General features: G+C 40.7%; 1 long non-coding RNA gene and 1 other non-coding gene across 8 annotated transcripts in view; one reads left to right on the forward strand and one right to left on the reverse strand.

Moving 5' to 3' along the window:
- Positions 1-19,151, reverse strand: part of LOC106505844 (uncharacterized) — a 458,785-nt gene that overhangs the window by 363,934 nt on the left and 75,700 nt on the right. For 3 of the 7 annotated variants that reach the window (XR_014825111.1, XR_014825112.1, XR_014825115.1), the window contains one exon: positions 8,889-9,017. The exons of 1 other annotated variant lie outside the window; for it this stretch is intronic. This is a non-coding gene — a long non-coding RNA (uncharacterized LOC106505844). Of the gene's footprint in view, positions 1-2,537; positions 2,627-6,014; positions 6,151-8,888; positions 9,018-19,151 lie in introns of those variants that run through there. 3 more of the 7 variants (XR_014825113.1, XR_014825114.1, XR_014825118.1) reach the window with 2 other exon arrangements.
- On the forward strand, positions 2,171-2,272 carry LOC146397849 (U6 spliceosomal RNA). Its single transcript, XR_014825357.1, has one exon. It is a non-coding gene; the product is annotated as a U6 spliceosomal RNA (small nuclear RNA).

Consider the following 19,151-nt stretch of genomic DNA (forward strand, 5'->3'; position numbering starts at 1 on the left):
TCGGGTTGACTCAAACTCATCATCATTACCCACATCTGGACCATCTTCAACCAGAGATTAGACATTGGCCTTGAGTGAACTGCATTTAGAATCAATATCTATGGGGCCTGACAGTCAATCAACATATCCAGAAACACATCACCTTCCTGAAAACTGTTTAATGCCTTTTGGCACCACTAGGGCACTGTTCATACAAGCATGTTTACGTGACCTCTAATATAATTACTAATGCAATTTACTCCCTAAGCTGGTCGTTTGGCTGAGAGGCACATGCTTTACCTCCCAGGTACCTGAAAAGCGTTTGCCTCATTACCTTCACACTTACAGGGCCTGTTTTGAAATAAGTACAGTCCCACATCCAAACCTTTATTCCGAAGGATGAACCCAAGCCAGGTGGGGCCCATAGGAAGAAATTAGAAAAAAAAAAAAAAAAAAAGAAGAACCATGCCCAGGCCAACACTGTGATTAAATGAGGCTCTGATGTCAAGCTCAACATTTTACCTCCAAAAAAAAAAAGACACAAGGTCAGGCTTGAAATATATATGAATCTTAGCAATATTTAAGGTGTATGAGGAGATGAGAGAGGGACGTTTTTCTCAGAAGGTCAGCAAGCCCAGGTTTAGAAAAGAGGTTAGCAAACTATGCACAGCCAAACGTGCCCACCTGCTTTTATAAATAAAGTTTTATTGCAACACAGCCATGCCAGTTAGTTAAAAATGTTTACTGCCTGGACCTCATGAGAAAAAAATTTGCTGAACTGCTGTGTAGAATTTTAGCTTTTGCTGAAAACAGACATTATTGCAGCTCCCGAAGCAATTATTTTCATTGGTTAAAAATGAATGGGGGGAGGCGTTCCCTTTGCGGCTCAGCAGGTTAAGAACCTGACTAGTGTCCATGAGGATGTGGGTTCCATTCCTGCGCTCACTCAGTTAAGGATCCAGGGTTGTTGTGAGCTATGGCATAAGTCACAGATGTGGCTCAAATCCCATGTTGCTGTGGCTGTGGTTTAGTCCGGCAGCTGCAGCTCCGATTAGACCCCTAGCCTGGGAACCTCCATATGCCATGTGTGTGGCCCTAAAAAGACCAAAAAAAAAAAAAAAAATGAATGGGAGGAAAACTGAACTGTGTCTCTAAGTCCGTTACAGGGTAGTATGTTGGCCTCAGTCTAAAAGGCAGCTCTTGGTCTCATCACTTTATTTCCCTAAGTTCTGAGAATAATTATTTCTTTGTTAACATTTGGCAAAATTTCTCTTTAGAAACTTGAAAGAAGGTTGGGACTATCTCTGAAGGTTCATTTCAAAATAAGGTTGAAATCTAACCTTGGGATGCTCCGAGTGGGTAGCTAGAATAACAACGTTTTTGCCTAGAGGGTTTTCAAGGGGATGTTACTGATTGGTACTTTGTAGTACAGGCCATGGAAGTGAACTTGAAAAACAGGCATAATTGCCTGTCCAAGTTTTCACCATAAATAATCATTTTTAAAAAGGTTCCAGTAACTTACCCACTAGGAAAAAAAAAAAGAAGAAAAAGTGGGACAATGATGCAGCGGCTTTGCTCTAAAATCATCATGTGTGAGGTCATGCTGCCATCTGCAGTATTTTCACCCAAACACGGGAATTTTAAGGAGCCCAGTAGACACGTGGCCGTTGGCCTGAGGGAGAAGCGTCTCTTTTGCACAACAGTAAGAGAAAGTTTTAGACCAACATCTTCTCTTTAGTCGTGGCCCCCATCTCTCCCCACCCCCACACCACCATTTTTAAGTTTGTTCCACTTCCTGATGACGCTTAGGCACACAGGGTGATGTTAAATATTAAAATGAATTAACATGCCGTGCCTGGTAGAGGTGCCCTGAAACCATTCAGAAATGCTGTGATTCAGTGTCTGTGAGCGTGCACACACACGCAAAGGCCAGGTGGGCAGCAACAGTGAGGTGTGGTGACGGTAGGGGTGAGGCCCTAGGTGCAGGAAAGCCTATTAAAAAGAAAAAAAAAAAAAAAAGTTTGGTAAATTTTAGAGGCTAAGGAATCTAAGGGGAAAGCTAGCTTCAGAAGCACATATACTAAAATTAGACTAATACAGAGACAGAGTTCCCTGGTGGCACAATGGGTTAAGGATCTGCCATGGTCATGCTGTGGCGTGGGTTTGATCCCTGGTCTGGGAACTTCTGCATGCCAAGGGTGTGGCCAGGGGAAAAAAAAAAAGAACACAGAGAAGATAAGCATGGCTTCTGAGCAATGATGAGGCACAAATTCCTGAAGTATTCCATAATAATACATATATATATTCTACATAAAATGTATCTGTAATATATATTCTATAATATTATAGAATACACATTATAGAATATATATAATATAGAATAATATTCTAATACTATAGGATATATATACATAATATACTATATATATATTCTATAGGAATGTATTTGTTCACTAAGGCTGCTGTAACAAAGTAACAAACTGGGCCACTTAAACCACAGAAAGTTATGGTCTCTCAGATCTGGAGGCTGGAAGTCCAAGATTAAGACATCAGCAGGTTTGGTTTCCTCTGAGGCCTCTCTCCTGGGCTCGGAAACCACCGTCTTCTCCGTGTCTTCACAGGGTCTCCCCTCTGTGTGTCTGGTGTCCTAAAGTCGTCATATAAGGAAATCAGTCATCACATCAGGCCAGCTTGATGACATCACTTAACCTTCATCTCCCTCCTGAAAGACCCTATCTCCAAAGACAGTTACAGCCCGAGGTCCTGAGGGGTGAGGATTTCAACATGTAAATGGGGAGAAGGAAGAACATAATTCAGTCCATAACAAGAAATAAGTTAAAGAGTTTGCTTCTGATGTTTGGGTCTAAGACAAATAGAAGTAAGTAACAAGGCTGGGTTAAGATACCTAGAAAGAAAGGTGTGGGAGGGAGGAAGAGGTGGAAAGAAGGGAGGGAGGGAGGAAGAGAGGGAAGAAAAGCTGGAAGCACAACTAGAGTCTAAATTGGTTCAAACAAGGGATCTTAAGGAATTATACCTACTAGAAGAGGAAGAAGCCAAAAACAAGTGAAGATGGTGAAACCTGGATGATACCAGCCATTAAGACCACTCATCTTTGCTTATTATGCCCTGTATGGTCCAAGGGTATCCTGAACCTGCAATGTCACTGTGGCTACCCAATAGTGTGTCGCTCTGAAGCTCTCCAAGAAACCAGGCACTCAGTTGATCCCAGCAAAAACTGCCCACAAAAGTGTTTCTTTAAGTTTGCATTGGAAATTTCATCTAAATGGAGCAATATAGAAAACTATAGATTTGCTATTCTTGAAAGGTGTGATCAGTTCACTGTTGGGCTCCAGGGTCTGCAGCGCCTCTTGAAGACAGAACCCTGTGTTGTTTTTCCTGCGCTGATACAGTCAGCTAGGGAAGCAGAGCAGACAGCTCACCCTGTGATATTCCCACTAAAGCATCAGCCTGATATTTCACCGTTTGGCTGCTCCTGTCTCACCATAGGAAAGGACTGTTGTGCCTATTCCCTAATCTATTATTTCTCTTAATAAACGGAAGCAGCAGCTTCCGTTTATTACAATTCTCTGCTATGCTTAAGGCTCAGGCAAGGCAGTTTACACACAGGATCTCATTTGATAATCACCTTGGCAAACTCTTCAACCCATGAATGCACTTACCGAGATCTATTTTATACACAAATGGTTATAAAACATGTAAACCATAGGAATCATATTTTGTAACCATTCTGTTTTATGCTATTAGGAAAAAAGCCATAGGCTGCCAATCAAAAAGAGTTAATTATGAACGGAACAAACTTATGTTGTTTGTCTTGCAACTTTGCAGCAGTTGATATATTCTGGCCCTGAGGCTTTATACTTCAACTCCTATGCTGTTTTTTGTTTGTTTGTTTGTTTGTTTGTTTGTTTGTTTGTTTTTCACTGATAATTTTGAATCCTCAAATGCAGGGTCACAGATAATACACCCTTTAGGCTCCCATTTGAAAATCCCAGACAATAACTTTATACCTAAGTAACAACAGAAACAACAAAAGTATATTTTATCTATGTAAAAAGCGCAAATAAAAGTAATTGTTCCTTACAAGCTTAATTCCAATTACTGCTACAAGTGGAAAGCCCACGTAGTTAATACGCGGTCCACTTAGCTCACAAAATGAACGGGTTGGTTTAATCGTTTTGTGGGGTAATACTGCCCTCTGGTGGTGGCTAAGAAGAACTTCACATTTAATTGCAGAGCGTCATTATCTGAATCCTTGCAACATTCCTGGTCTCCTTTTAGCTAGTTTATGATTCCCCTGATCTATAAAAGATACAGAGAATCTGACATATACATATTGTGTAATCTGCATGTTATTTAAATTTCATGGATGATGTTTTTCCAGGCGTTCACTTTTTAAATTCGGCCAAGAGGGAACTGCTCTGGAGGGGTGATTTAAAGGTTTCAGTTCTGGCTTTACCTGGCTGTGCCCTTCGCTGCAGATCAAGGCGTCCTGGGACGCGCCCAAACCCAAGCGCTTTTCTTCCTGCTACCCGCCCCTATCTCACTTCCACCTTCAGTTCCACTTCCTTGCATCCTATTAATGCACCAATGTTCTCATTTTGCCTGAGGTTTTGATGAATAATAGGCAAGCTCCCGCTTCCCAGATATCATTTGCATTAGAGCGCTTCCCGAAATACCATGACACACCCCTTCCCAGAAACAATTATGAAAGGGAATTTTAAGATACAAAACAGACCCATGGGATAATTTTTCTCACCCTTTCTGATGATATAGGATGTCTGCAAGGACCCTGGAGTTTTTTCCAAACCTTAGACCTCTGCTGCCACCTACAGGAAAATTTTTGTAACAGCATGTTCTACCGCTACTATGTCAAAAACGTTCGCAAAGTTTCAGCTATACAAGATGCTTTAACTTCTGGAGATCTGCTGTCAACATCGTGCCCATAAATATGTTGTGCACTTCAAAAAGAGTTGAGGGTATATCTCATGTTGAGTGTTCTTACAATAAAGAAACAAAAGCTTTTTTTTTTTTTTTTTGCTTTTTTAGGGCCTTAGCCCCAGCATTTGGAAGTTCCGAGACTAGGAGTGGAATCAGAGCTCCTACACCACAGCCACAGCAACGCGAGATCCGAGCTGCATCTATGACCTACACCATAGCTCAAAGTAACGCTGGATTCCCCAATCCACTGAGCAAGGCCAGGGATGGAACCCACATCCTCATGCATACTAGTGGGATTCATTTCCACTAAGCTGGAATGGAAACTCCCAATAACAGCTCTTTGAAATAGAGGAGGGGAAGGAAGGAGGGAGGAAGAAAGAAAGGAGGAAAGGCTACCAGGAGAAACATGTCTGAATTTTGTAACAGCGCCAGCTAAGGGAAAATTGGCTGGCATCTATTTTATGGTACTTCACAAATTTTATAGCACTTTTTATTTGCTACTCTATCAAATAATAGGATAATAAAAATAGGAGTTCCCATTGTGGTTCAGCGGGTTAAGAACCCAGCGTGGGTTCTGTGAGGATGCAGGTTGAATCCCTGGCCTCATTCAGTGGGTTAAGGATCTGGTTAAGTGGTATAGGTCACATATAAAGCTCAGATCTGGTGTTGCTGTGGCTGTGGCATAGGCCTGCAGCTGCAGCTTGGAATCGACCCCTAGCCCAGGAACTTCCATATGCTCCAGGTACAGCCATGAAAAGAAAAAAGAAAAAAAGAAAGGAAAGAAAAGAAAGAAAGTAGCTAATGCTACTTCTATCGTGTAAATATATAAATAATAAAAGCATGAAATTTTCGTATTACATATACAGAACAAAACTATATGACATAAGTAATATCCTTACATCCTACAGTAAGAACCCCTGGCAATTAAAGGGGACTTACTACGCGGCCAGCTGGGTTCTCTGTACTTTATCACTGTTACCATGTTTACACCTTTAATTTCTCAATTATACCTCGAGGTGAATACTATTATTAGCTCTACTTTGCAGAGGAGGGAACTGAGATTCCGAGAAACTCACTTGTCTAAAGGTCCCCTTCTGGTTAGGAGCCGAGCTTGGATCCAAGCCCTGTCCATCTGCCTTCAGAGTTGGTGTTCCTCACCACAGCGTGGACGCCTGTCATTTCAGTAAGCAGATGATAACGAGAAATGCGGTGCTGTGAGATAAGAAGAATTAAACCCAGCATCACCCCTGCATTCATTCACAAGGATCACTGGGCCCTGAGAAGGCAGAGGTGAGTGAGATAAGCAAGGGCCTTTCTCACTACCATGCATGCTAATATGAAGACAATCAACAGAAAATAGACTTTTTTTTTTAAAGAACTGTGTGTGTAATAAGCATAGCTTATGAAATAGATAAGCTATGTTGAGAATCAGGGTTATGATGCTGTGGGACAAAGTGAAGCTGTTTTATGTTGAGCGATCTGAAAGGAGGCGATATTAAGCTAAGCCAATCAAAAATTTAATCTATCTTGAAGTTCCCCTAGCAGTTAAGGGTCTGGCATTGTCCGTGCTGTGGCTTGGGTTTAATCCCTGGCCTGGGGAACGTCCGAATGCTGTGAATGTGACCAAATTTTTTTAATAATTTTTTTAATTTAAAAATAAAAATGTAATCGATCTAATATGAAGTTCAGGGGAGCTGGAGCACTCCAGGAAGATGTGAGAGCTAGTTCAAAAACCCTCAGGTGGGGAAGCATCTCTCCACAGGCTTGAAGAGCACAAACAAGTCCCATTGTCAAGAGTGAAGGGGGTGGGGGGCGGAGAATAGAGGTTTGAGTCTCAGGCATTGCTCACCATGGAAGGCTTATAATATTTGGGGCATGGGGACTTTATGGTGGGAAGGGAAGAATTTGGAAGACTTCAAGCCTATTAAGAAATCACTCTGGGGAGTTCCTGTAGTGGCTCAGTGGTAACAAACCTGACTATTATCCATGAGGACACAGGTTCAATCCCTGGCCTCACTCAGTAGGTTAAGGATCCAGCATTGCCATGAGCTGTGATATAGTTCGCATACATGGCTCGGATCCTGCGTTGTTATGGCTGTGGTATAGGTCAGCAGCTACAGCTCTGATTTGACCCCTGGCCTGGGAATTTCCATATGCTGCAGGTGTGGCCCTAAAAAGACCCCCCAAAATTAATTAATTAATTAATTAAGCCATCACTCTGGCTGCTCCACGTAGAAAGGGTTTGAAGGAAGACAGAATAGGAGAAAGCAGGATACCCAGTCAGAAATCACTTAGTATGCACTGCATTCTGTATATTTCAGAATATACAGTGGGAAAAAGTCTCTTCAACTAGTGATGCTGGGCAAGTGGGACAGCCACCTGGAAAGTGATGAAGTTAGAACACACCCTCTTATGTTGCACAAAAATAAACTCAAATGGCTTAAAGACTTAAACATAAGACATGAAACCATAAAACCTTTCAAAGAGGTCATAGGCAAAACATTATCTGACAAAAATCATACCAATTTTTTCTTAGATCAGACTCCCAGGGCAATAGACTTAAAACAAAAAGAAACAAATGGGACCTAATCAAACATACAAGCTTTTGTACAGCAAAGGAATCCATAAACAAAATGAAAAGACAACTACAGAATGGAAGAAAATATTTGCAAATGATGTGACCAACAAAAGGGCTTAATTTCCAAAATATACAAACAACTCGTACAACTCAACAACAAAAACAAACAAACTCAATCACACAATAGGCAGAAGATCTTCATGCCAAAGAAGACTTACAAATGACCAACAGGCACATGAAAAAATGCTCAACATCACTAATGATTAGAGAAATGAAAATCAAAGCTACAATGAGGTACCAACTCACACCAATCAAAATGGCCATTATTAACAAGTCTGCAAATAACAAATGTTGAAGAGGATGTGAAGAAAAAGGAACCTTCCTACACCATTGGTGGGAATGTAAATCAGCACAGCCACTATGGAAAATAGTACAGAGAATCCTCAGAAAACTAAGGATAGAGTTACCATATTACCCAGCAATCCCACCCCTGGGCAAATATCCAAACAAAACTATAATTCAAAAAGATACATTCACCCCTATGCTCACGGCAGCACTATTCACAATAGCCAAGACATGGAAACAACCTAAATGTGCAGGGACAGATAAATGAATAAAGAAGATGTGGTATATATACACAATGGAATACCACTCAGCCATTAAAAAGAACAAAATAATGCATCACAGCAACATGGATGCAACTAGGGATTCTCTTACCAAGTGAGGTATGTCAGAAAGAGAAAGACAAATACCATATGATAGCATTTATATGTGGCATCTAAGATGACACAAATGAACCTATCTATGAAAGAGAAACAGACTCACAGACATGGAAGACAGACTTGTGGTTGCCACGGATGAGGGGTTTCAAGGAGGGGGTGGTCTAGGAGGTTGGGGTTAGCAGATGAAGCTATTATACACAGAGGGATTAATCAACAAGATCCTACAGATAGCACAGAGAACTGTATTCTGTATCCAGTGATAAACCATAATGGAAAAGAAGACTTTTTAAAAAGAGTGTATATAGGTATGGCTCAGCAGGTTAAGAACCCAACGGGGTGTCAGTGAGGATGTGGGTTCCATCCCTGGTCTCAGTGTTGAGGACCTGGAATTGGCCCAAACTGCCGTGGAGGTCACAGATGTGGCTTGGATCTGGTGTTGCTGTGGCTGTGGTGTAGGCCTTCGCTGCAGCTCCGATTTGACCCCTAGCCTGGGAACTTCCATATGCCACAGGTGTGGCCTTAAAAAAAAAAGTGTGTGTGTGTGTGTGTGTGTGTGTGTGTGTATGAATCACTTTGCTGTATAGCAGAAATTAATACAATGCTGTAAATCAACAACACGTCAATTAAAAAAAAAAAGAAAAAGAAATTACTTGCAATAGTGTGTCAAGAGGTGAAGACGCCTTCAACCAGTAGTGATGGGGGATGGAGCCTTCTGGAGGGATCCGTTGCAACCATTGTACACACACGTCGTGGTCATGGAGTCTAAGGTGTGGCTGATGCTTTCAATATGAAAGGGAAGGGGGGAGAGACAAATTGAAAATATTGCTCAGATGGACACAATGATCAGAACGAATCCAAAATAGCTGTACCTAATTAAAGAAGCCAGATCAAAAAAATTCGCTTTAGGTTTCCATTGATATAAAATTCTAGAAAATATAATCTATTGTGATAACAGATCAATGACTGGCTGGGAATGGGGGTGGGGGGAGTCAGGAAGGTGGGGTCTAGGGATTCCAAAGAGACATGAGGAAACTCTGGGGAATAATGTGTGCCCCCATATGTGCTATACATTTAGCTCATAGTGATATTTTCACAGGTGTGTATTTATGTGAAAATTTAACAAATATGCACTTTAAACATGTACCACACATTATACGTTGATGATACGTCGATAAAACTTAAAAAAGAAAAGAATGATCCAACGTGGGGCATTGCTATGGCCTAGAAAGGAGATGCTTTGTGGTGGACGGGAGTAAATCCAGTGTTACGTTGTAAGAAGTCCATTCTTACTGTCTTTCTGATCATGTGACTGTGGCCAAGCGACTACCGAGATGGTGAAGATACCCAGTAGCTTACTTCAGGTGGTTGGTCCTATGTAAAACCCCCCCACACACACACAATTGTATTTAACTTTCAAAGGAAAAGTCCAGAAATGAAGACGAAGCTACATTGTGGAATCACAATACCTCTACTTCATTACTAGTTTAAAATTAATTTTCATGAACGATAGAATGAGAAAAAGAATTTGTATATATATATATTTATATATATATATGTATGACTGTATATATATAGTGATGCTATACAGCAGAAATTGACACAATACTGTAAGTCAACTATGTTCTAATTAAAAATATATTTTTAAATAAAAATTTTAAAAATGAATCTTCGGAGTTCCCATCGTGGCTCAGCAGGGTTCAATCCCTGGCCTTACTCAGTGAGTGAAGGATCCAGCGTTGCCTTGAGGTGTGGTGTAGGTCACAGATATGGCTTGGATCCTGCATTGCTGTGGCTGTGGTGTAGGCTAGCAGCTGCTGCTCCAATTCAATCCCTAGCCTGGAAACCTCCATACACCACAGGTGTGGCCCTAAAAAGACAAAAGACAAAAAAAAAAAAGAATTTTCATGTTATGTAATTACGAAATCTTTGGAGGGAAAATCCCTCTAGACAAAAGAAATATCATCTGCTTGTGGACTTCCGTAAGCTTTTAATGAAGGTTGTAGATTGGAATGCGTTCTTTTTCACTTGACTTTGCCATTTATCTGTACCCTGGCTTCCATCAAGTATTGGATTACTTGGGCTCAATTCTTCCCTCAAGTTATTTTTAGAGGATTCCATGAGGTTTGAAAATGATTACTGGAGTATCTCAGTTTCCTAAAGAAAATTCCAAACAATCAAAAAGTTTAGGAGTTCCCCTCATGGCTCAGTAGAAATGAATCTGACTAGTATCTATGAGGATATGAGGATGCAGGTTCGATCCCTGGCCTTGCTCAGTAGGTTAAGGATCCAGTGTTGCCGTGAGCTGTGATGTAGGTCACAGATGTGGCTCAGATCTGGCTTTGCTGTGGCTGCGGTATAGGCTGGTGGCTACAGCTCTGATTCAACTCCTAGCCTGGGAACTTTCATATGCCATGGGTGCGGCCCTAAAAAGAAAAAAAAAAAAAAAAAAAACTTATGAATACAGTGCACTGAAAATAGAAAAATGGAAACACGTCTTCCATCCTCTGGGAGCACATGCAGAATTATCAATTATATGGAACTAAGTGGCATTTAAAACTTGGTCCCTCAACTCATATGATATCACTTATATGTGGAATCTAAAAAAAAAAAATGATACCAATGAACTTATTTACAAAACAGAAAGAGACTCATAGACACAGAAAACTAACTTATGGTTGCCAAGGGAAGGATAGGGTGAGGCATAAATAATTAGGTGCTTGAGATTAAGAGATATACACTACTATGTATGAAATAGATAAATAACATAGTCCCACAGTACAGCGCAGGAATCTATATTCAATATCTTGTAATAACCTATAATGGAAAATAATCTCAAAAAGAATACACATATATATGTATATATATATGTATGTTTGTATAACTGAGTCTCTTTGCTGTACACCAGAAACAAACACAACACTATAAATCAACTAAATTTCAATTTAATTAATTTTTAAAACTTGGTCCTCTTTGCACTGTCAGAGCGAGACTGCTGGGGTCGGGGTGGGAACATTCCTGCCCTGTTCCTTAGCATTTTTATAGAATTTCCATTTTCTGGTTTGTTTTCTCCAAATCCTTGGAGGCAACCGAATTGTTGGTGTTACCATATCCAACACATCATCTATATTTGAGCAAATTGATTTAGATTTTGGATAAATACTGTTGTACAATAAACACCACACACTTGGGGCTCTAATTTTCTTTTCTTTTTTTTTTTTTTTTTTTTTGTCTTTTTGCCATTTCTTGGGCCGCTCCCATGGCATATGGAGGTTCCCAGGCTAGGGGTTGAATCTGAGCTGCAGCCACTGGCCTACACCAGAGCCACAGCAACGCGGGATCCGAGCCGCATCTGCAACCTGCACCACAGCTCACGGCAACGCCGGATCCTTAACCCACTGAGCAAGGGCAGGGACCGAACCCGCAACCTCATCGTTCCTAGTCGGATTCGTTAACCACTGCACCACGACGGGAACTCCAGGGCTCTAATTTTAAGAATGTAAGGACCTTTTACAGAGTTCCCTTCGAGGTTCAGCAGTTAACCTCCATATGCCATGGATATGGCCCTAAAAAGCAAAAAAAAAATAATAAAATAAGTATTATTTTTTAAGTTTAAGATTCCAGTCAAGAAGTATAAATATCAACATTGTTAAGCACTTGGTAAACTTAAACTTGACTTTCAGAATGTGACCCTCTAAGAGGCGGTCTTGCTATTATAACATAGTCTCTGCTGACAGCACAAAGAGGATGGTATTTTTACAAGCAAGATGAGTAAATGGCAGATGGCTAAGACGATGTGGCTATCAGCCAATTTAACTGATCAGTCTACCAAGAAACTAGAAAGAGTATAATCAGAGAGTATGTGCAGCCTTTACAAGGATGTCCAAGGTGTTTTATGGCTTTGTAATGTTGATGTTCTCTTCCAAACACTGGCATACTCTCTAACAAAACAGCAAACTATACATTTACACACCAAAACAACTAGTTGAGAAATAAAAATCACCATTGGTAAGTCAGTCGCTTTATTACCCTTTTAACTAACCAACTACATGCGTTACTATATGAAAGGATTCGGTCATGTATTGAGGTTAAATTAAGAAAAAGGAAAGTGTGTGGAAATCTTACTATAGAATGAGCTTTGGGGGGAAAAAAGAAAAATCTTCTAAGTATGAAATTAGGTTCCCTTAGTATTTTTAGTCTCTAGCTGTGAGGTTCTCACTTTGTGTACCACTGTTTAGAAGATCACGGTATAGTATGTGAAAGTTTAATCAGCTAGTTTAATAACTGGAACTAATAGTTGATGTCTGCTAGACCAAACCCATTCTGCAGATGAGAAACCAAAGTCTCGGAGAAGTTAAGTAACTCTCAAGCTTCAATCATCTCACTGTGATCAGGGTCAGGACTAAAACCTGGCTCAGTCTCTTTTTTAAAAAATGAAAGACTTTTTGGCAGCTGAAATATAGCCACCCCTTAGCTGTAACCTCCCTTTTTAGCAAGCTCTTCCAAACTCACCATGTTTGGAGACTTCAAAAAGTATTAAGATACATTTATTCACGAACATGACACACAGAAATCCTGAGACATTCTTCACCTAATACTTTTAAGGGCTCTTGGCCTCCTAGCAGATGTATGAATTCTTAAATGATACTGAAAAGAACCAGCCCTCATTTTGGTTGATGTTGATAGACATATCTACTGTTAAAGGATTTCACTGGGCTTAGCATGATTGAAAGAGGAAGATTATTACAGGTACCATGTGCTAAGTAAAAACTCCATCATGGTTCATTCTAGAAGGAGTAGACTAAAAAATTGTTTTCTTTTCCTTTTCTCTAGGAAATCATGTGCCTAAAACAAGCCATAAATCAAGGGCAGAGAGATGTTACAGTGAAGATTTAAAACAGATGTGATACCTATACACAATTGAATATCATTCAGCCATAAAAAGAATGAAATAATGCCATTTGCAGCAACATGGATGGACCTAGAGATTATCATACTAAGTGAAGTTAGACATTGAAAGACAAACATCATATGATATCACTTATATGTGGAATCTTTAAAAAAAGGACACAAATGAACTTATTTGTAGAACAGAAACAGACTCACAGACTTTAAAATCAAACTTGTGGTTACCAAAGGGGACGGGTAGGGGCACGGATGGACTGGGGGGTTGGGATTGGCATATGTACACTGAGGCATATGGAATGACTGGCCAATGGGGACCTGCTGTATAGCACAGAGAACTCTACCCAATATGCTGTGATAATCTATGTGAGAAAAGAATCTGAAAAAGAATGAATGTGTGTATATTTCTAACTGAATCACTTTGTTGTACAATAGAGATTGTCACAACATTGTAAATCAACTATACTTCAATAAAACTTTAAAAAATAAAAAAGTTTCAAAAAAAGATTTAAACAGAAAATTTTGAAGCCAATTTTTAATGTCTATGTTCTGTTTAGAACCACCATGAGCAAAAATTTTGTTTAAAAAAAAACAAAAACCTGGGAGTTCCTGTCGTGGCGCAGTGGTTAACGAATCCGACTAGGAACCATGAGGTTGCGGGTTCGGTCCCTGGCCTTGCTCAGTGGGTTAACCATCCGGCGTTGCCGTGAGCTGTGGTGTAGGTTGCAGACGCGGCTCGGATCCTGCGTGGCTGTGGCTCTGGCGTAGGCCGGGGGCTGCAGCTCTGATTCGACCCCTAGCCTGGGAACCTCCATATGCCGCGGGAGCGGCCCAAGAAATAGCAAAAAAGACCAAATAAATAAATAAATAAATAAATAAATAAATAAATAAATTTACTGGATCTTAAGTGAGAACCAAAGCTGAAAAAAAAAAAAAAAAAACTTTAGTTCGCAGATAGGGTATAGGAAAGTAATAAATAGGACAGAATATAAAACCCTTTAAATCTAAAAACAGTTGGATTCATCTGACATCTTGTTTGTAAAATGAGTCCCGCTCAATTTTTTCTAACCTCTAAAATTAGATTGTTGAATGAAACTTTCCACAGAAAAGAAACTCATGGGGAGTTCCTTTCGTGGTGCAGCAGAAGCAAATCCGACTAGAATCCATGAGGCTGCATGTTCCATCCCCGACCTCACTCAGGGGTGGGGAAACTGGCATTGCTGTGATGTGTAGGTTGCAGATGAAACTTGTGTCCCACAGTTGCTATGGCTATGCAGTAGGCTGGCAGCTGCAGCTCCAATTTGACCACGAGTCTGGAAACTTCCATATGCCTCGGGTGCAGCAGCCCTAAAAAGCAAAAAAAAAAAAAAAAAAAAAAAAAGAAAAAAAGAAAGAAAAGAAACTCACAGCCTTGAAGAACAGAGCTGTGGTTGCCAAGGAGGAGGAGAAGGGAGTGGAATGAACTAGGAGTTTGGGCTTAATATGTGCAAACTACTGCATTTGGAGTGGATAAGCAATGAGATCCTGCTGTATAACACAGGGAACTATTATCTAGTGACTTGTGATGGAAGGATATATGTATATGTATGGCTGGGTCACTTTGCTGTACAGTAGAAATTGACAGAACACTATAAATCAACTATAATGGAAAAAATTAAAATCTTTAAAAATTTTTAAAAATAAAATAAAATTAGATTGTTGCATTTAAGTGCTGAAACCAATTTTTAATCTACATTTTCTCAGCTCCTATTTGCTGGTAAATAGGCTAGGCCCAGAAGTCTATTCTTACAGGGCTGAAAGAAATATAATTTGAAATACCTGAGAGTACTATCACCAGTCTGGTTATCTGGGTTAACTTGACAACCAGGAATGAATCCCCTGTGTCTCGTGACAATTAAAAAGACCAAAAAACAGCTGCTTTTTCAGTAAATAAACACCACCACCACCTTACATTCTCTAGCGCTTTCTACTTTTCACCTTCCTCTTAGATTTATTGTCTTCAACATAACTCAGAGCTGGCCTCATGGCTTTCCTCTCTCTCCTCTTCCCATCGGAGGAAGAAATGTGATGCAGTGACTTGCCTGTGGACACACGGCTGCTTAAGGACCAAGTGGAATGGAATCTTATTGTCCCCACAGCTACTCCAGGATACTGTGTGTGCTGACTCTCTATCCCAGCCAGGGAGCCTCTGTCCTTAGATGGAATAGATGCACTCAGGATCATGGAAGCATGCACGTCTAATTGCAACACTTTCTTTTTTTGATAGAAGAAAATATGTAGCTATATTGCAAGAATAACAATTTTCTAGACATGTTCGCAGACAGGACCATCCCTCTGTCACAGCACAGTGAGCCAGGAGAGGCCAGGACGTCTGGGGCCGGTGTTGCCAGACATCTCTGTAAGGGATCCCAAACTTCACTGCTGTGGTTGGCCTCTGAATGGTCATCACCACAGCCTCACTTCCACAGAATAACTTCAGAACTTAACAGTAATGATTCTTCAGGCTTAAGAGGTAAAAAGTGCCAGGAGAGGGCTCATATGTTTCCAGAATTGCTAGTGTCCTGAATCATAAAATTGTGTGCATGGAGTTCCCTGGTGGCCTAGCCCCTTAAGGATTCAGAGTTGTCACTGCTGTGGCTCAGGTTCGACCCCTGGCCCAGGAACTTCCTCATGCTATGGGCATAGGCAAAAAAAAAAAAAAATTGTGTGTTTTTCGACATGTGGCCAGAATAGACTGTCTGGCCTCTCCCAGGGTTCTCCTCATCCCACGGGGCCCTGATGAGAGCAGAAGGGTTAACATTCTCAGCAGCACCAGAGAAAGGGTACAATGGGTGTCATCCTGGACCCTAACAGGGAAACAGTGTCCCGTAATGTGTAAATTCCATGGTACCTTTTAAGGCAGGTGATCTGAATTCTCAGCAGTACTTCCTCCCTGGAGGTAACCACTCACAATTCTCATAGAGTTAACTATGGAATGTAAAAAGAAACACTTTTCATAAAACAACACTATTTTGGAAATAGAATTTATTCTTCTGAGTCTTATAAAATCCTTTCCTATAACCTACTCAACTAGTATTTTTACCTAGACAGAGATTCAGTGTACACACACACACACACACACACACACACACACACACACGCTGTCCTGCTCTCTCTTTTCTGGGATACTTCTCCATCTAAAAAAGGCAGTGGAATCACAGAAGTTACTAAATATACTCTGATGTTTTTCTGGAGCACAAAAATAAAATAGCATTTTCTTTTTATTTTTAGATAAAAGATAGTATTTTTTTTTTCAGAAAGAAAAGAATAGACCTCTTGGATTTTTATCTGGAATTTTCTAAGATCATCTAGGACATGTTTGGAATGGAGTGTATTCACGTCCATTTCTACTAATCCCACACCAGAGGTTCTAAACCAGCTTGAGCTTCCACTGGCACCAACACCAGAGCAGCCCAAGGTCCCCTTCACTCAGTTGATGTGTAACCTTACGCATCCACGACCTCACAGGGCACCTGACCCTCACACGCAAATGTTATTTCCTGAAATGAAGAAATGAATGGAAATTCACTTGGCACCAGCAGCCCGTCATTCCTCCAGTAGCAAAGATCAACTGCATCTGAGGAAGTTCTGGTGAACCAATCAAAAGCGGGGGCTTTGTTTCTGAACTTGGCAGAGCCTGTCTCATGCCTTGTAAATGTCAACGTGTGTACGTGTGAGCATCTGACATTACTCTGCAGCACATACCAAAGGCCAAGAATTTGGCAGAGCTGAGCTGATTAGAATGCCTAAAAATATTCCCCTTTATCAAAATCCATTCTGATGCCTTTTAGCATGTGGACAAAATGCTAGGGCAGCAGGATCTTTAGGAAGCATAAATTCTGAGAGGCTTTCCAAACATCCAAAACGACACAGCCTCATTGTGTAAGACGTAACCCTTCAACTTAAGTTCTTGTTTGTCTATTTTTAGCCCAACAGATTTTTTTTGGTTTTGGGGTTTTTTTGTTTGTTTTTTTGTTTTGGGGGTTTGTTTTTTTGTTGTTTTTTTTTGTTTGTTTGTTTGTTTTTTGTTTGTTTTTTTTTTTGGTAAACCATGTAAGGCAATGCTGTCTTGTTTATAAACATTTAGAAAATGTAATCTAATTTAGTTCAACAAATAGCTATGAAGAACCCATGATAAGCAAGGCACTTTCTTGGGCTCCATGGGAAAAATCAGGACAAACAGATAATTGTCCAAACTTTGAATTTGCCTGCAAGGTAGCAAAAGCTGAGCCCTTTCCTGGGAATGAGCTGTTCTTGGGCCAGACAAACCGTGATAGATGCTTAGAAGAGTTATAAACCAAGAGCAAGGGAAGAAGATGCAAGGGAAAGACTAATTTTGCTGGAAAGGACTGACAATGGCTTCTTGGAAATGGTGGCATTTTGATCTGTATCTTTTTTTTTTCCCTTTGGAAGTTCCTAGTCCAGGGATCAAACCCTTGCCTCAGTAGCAGCCTGCCCACAGCTGGGACAACACCGTATCTTGCACCACAAGGGAACTTCCTGATCTGGGTCTTTAAGAGTAGGGAGAATTGGAGTTCCCATCGTGGCTCAGTGGTTAATGAATCCGACTAGAAACCATGAGGTTGCGGGTTCAATCCCTGGCCTTGCTCAGTGGGTTAAGGATCCAGCATTGCCATGAGCTGTGGTGTAGGTCGCAGACTCAGCTCAGATCCAGCTCTGGAGTAGGCTGGCAGCTACAGCTCCAATTAGACCCCTAGCCTGGGAACCTCCATATGCCGCAGGAGCGGCCCTAGAAAGGCAGAGACAAAAAAAAAAAAAAAGAGTGGGTAGAGTTACCCAGCCAGAGCTGGGGAAGTGCTCTAGGCAGAAGGAAAAACATGAGTGTGTACATATGGAAAGCACAGGGCATTAGAAAAATTAGTGTGAAATCTTCAAGCGTCTTCCTTATCACAAATGATAATGTTTTCCAAAATGAGAGGGCTCGTGGCACCAGAATCATAGCTCCCACAATCTCTCCAGTCAAGAAAATCTACTACAGCAGTTCCTGTCCTGTCACAGTGGAAACAAACATGACTAGCATCCACGAGGATGCAGGTTCAATCCCTAGCCTCACTTAGTGGGTTAAGAATCTGGCATTGCTGTGAGCTGTGGTATAGGCCAGTGGCTACAGCTCCTATTCAACCCCTAGCCTTAGCCTGGGAACCTCCACATGCCATGGGTGTGGCCCTAAAAAATAAAATTTAAAAAAAATCAAAAAGACCAAAAAAAAATGTACTACATTGGATCGGTCTCTAAACAAGAGGGACAATATCACTTCTGCAAAATGACCAATAGCACAAGAGTGATGATTTATATTGGAGGTTAACAAGGCTGAAGAACTGGCTGGCATTTGCATGTCCACACAAATGTATATATCTGTACATTTCATTCTAGGCACTTTGCTTCACAGTGATTCTTTCTTTTTCAGCAATCCAAATACTCAGGGTCCTAGATTTTAGGTATCTCACACCCAAAGGAGATTTTCCAAAAAGCTGCAACTCATGGTTTCAACCATGTTCTCACCATGGAGTTCAGGTGAGTAAATCTGAGAGGTGTAATATTGCAAGTGGTCAGAGATTTGAAAGACTTTGCTCAGGAATTACTTATGTTCTTACCTGTAAAATGATTCTACCCAGCACTTACAAGGAGAGTGAATTGCCAAGCTCTGACCCTACCACACAGAAGTCACTGTGAAGGATTATGCCATAGTCAATGCACAAGCAGTTACTCAAGACCCAGTGTCTGTACACATATGAGATGATGAAATCATGTCTTGAAGATAGTTAATAAGACTTAAATAAGAAGAATGTGCTTTCTAGATCAATGACTTTTTTTTCTTTTCTTTTTTTCTTTCTTTTCCCTATGCACCTGCAGCATATGGAAGTTGCCAGGCTAGAAGTTGAATAGGAGTTGCAGCTGCAGGCCTACGCCACAGCCACAGCAACTCCAGCTCCGACCTGCATCTGCGACCT

This window comes from Sus scrofa, chromosome 13, assembly GCF_054392235.1.
Source record: "Sus scrofa isolate SSC_HxYL_T2T_F1_AM1 chromosome 13, Sscrofa_HxYL_maternal_Yorkshire_Landrace_v2.0, whole genome shotgun sequence".
Taxonomy (NCBI): domain Eukaryota; kingdom Metazoa; phylum Chordata; class Mammalia; order Artiodactyla; family Suidae; genus Sus; species Sus scrofa.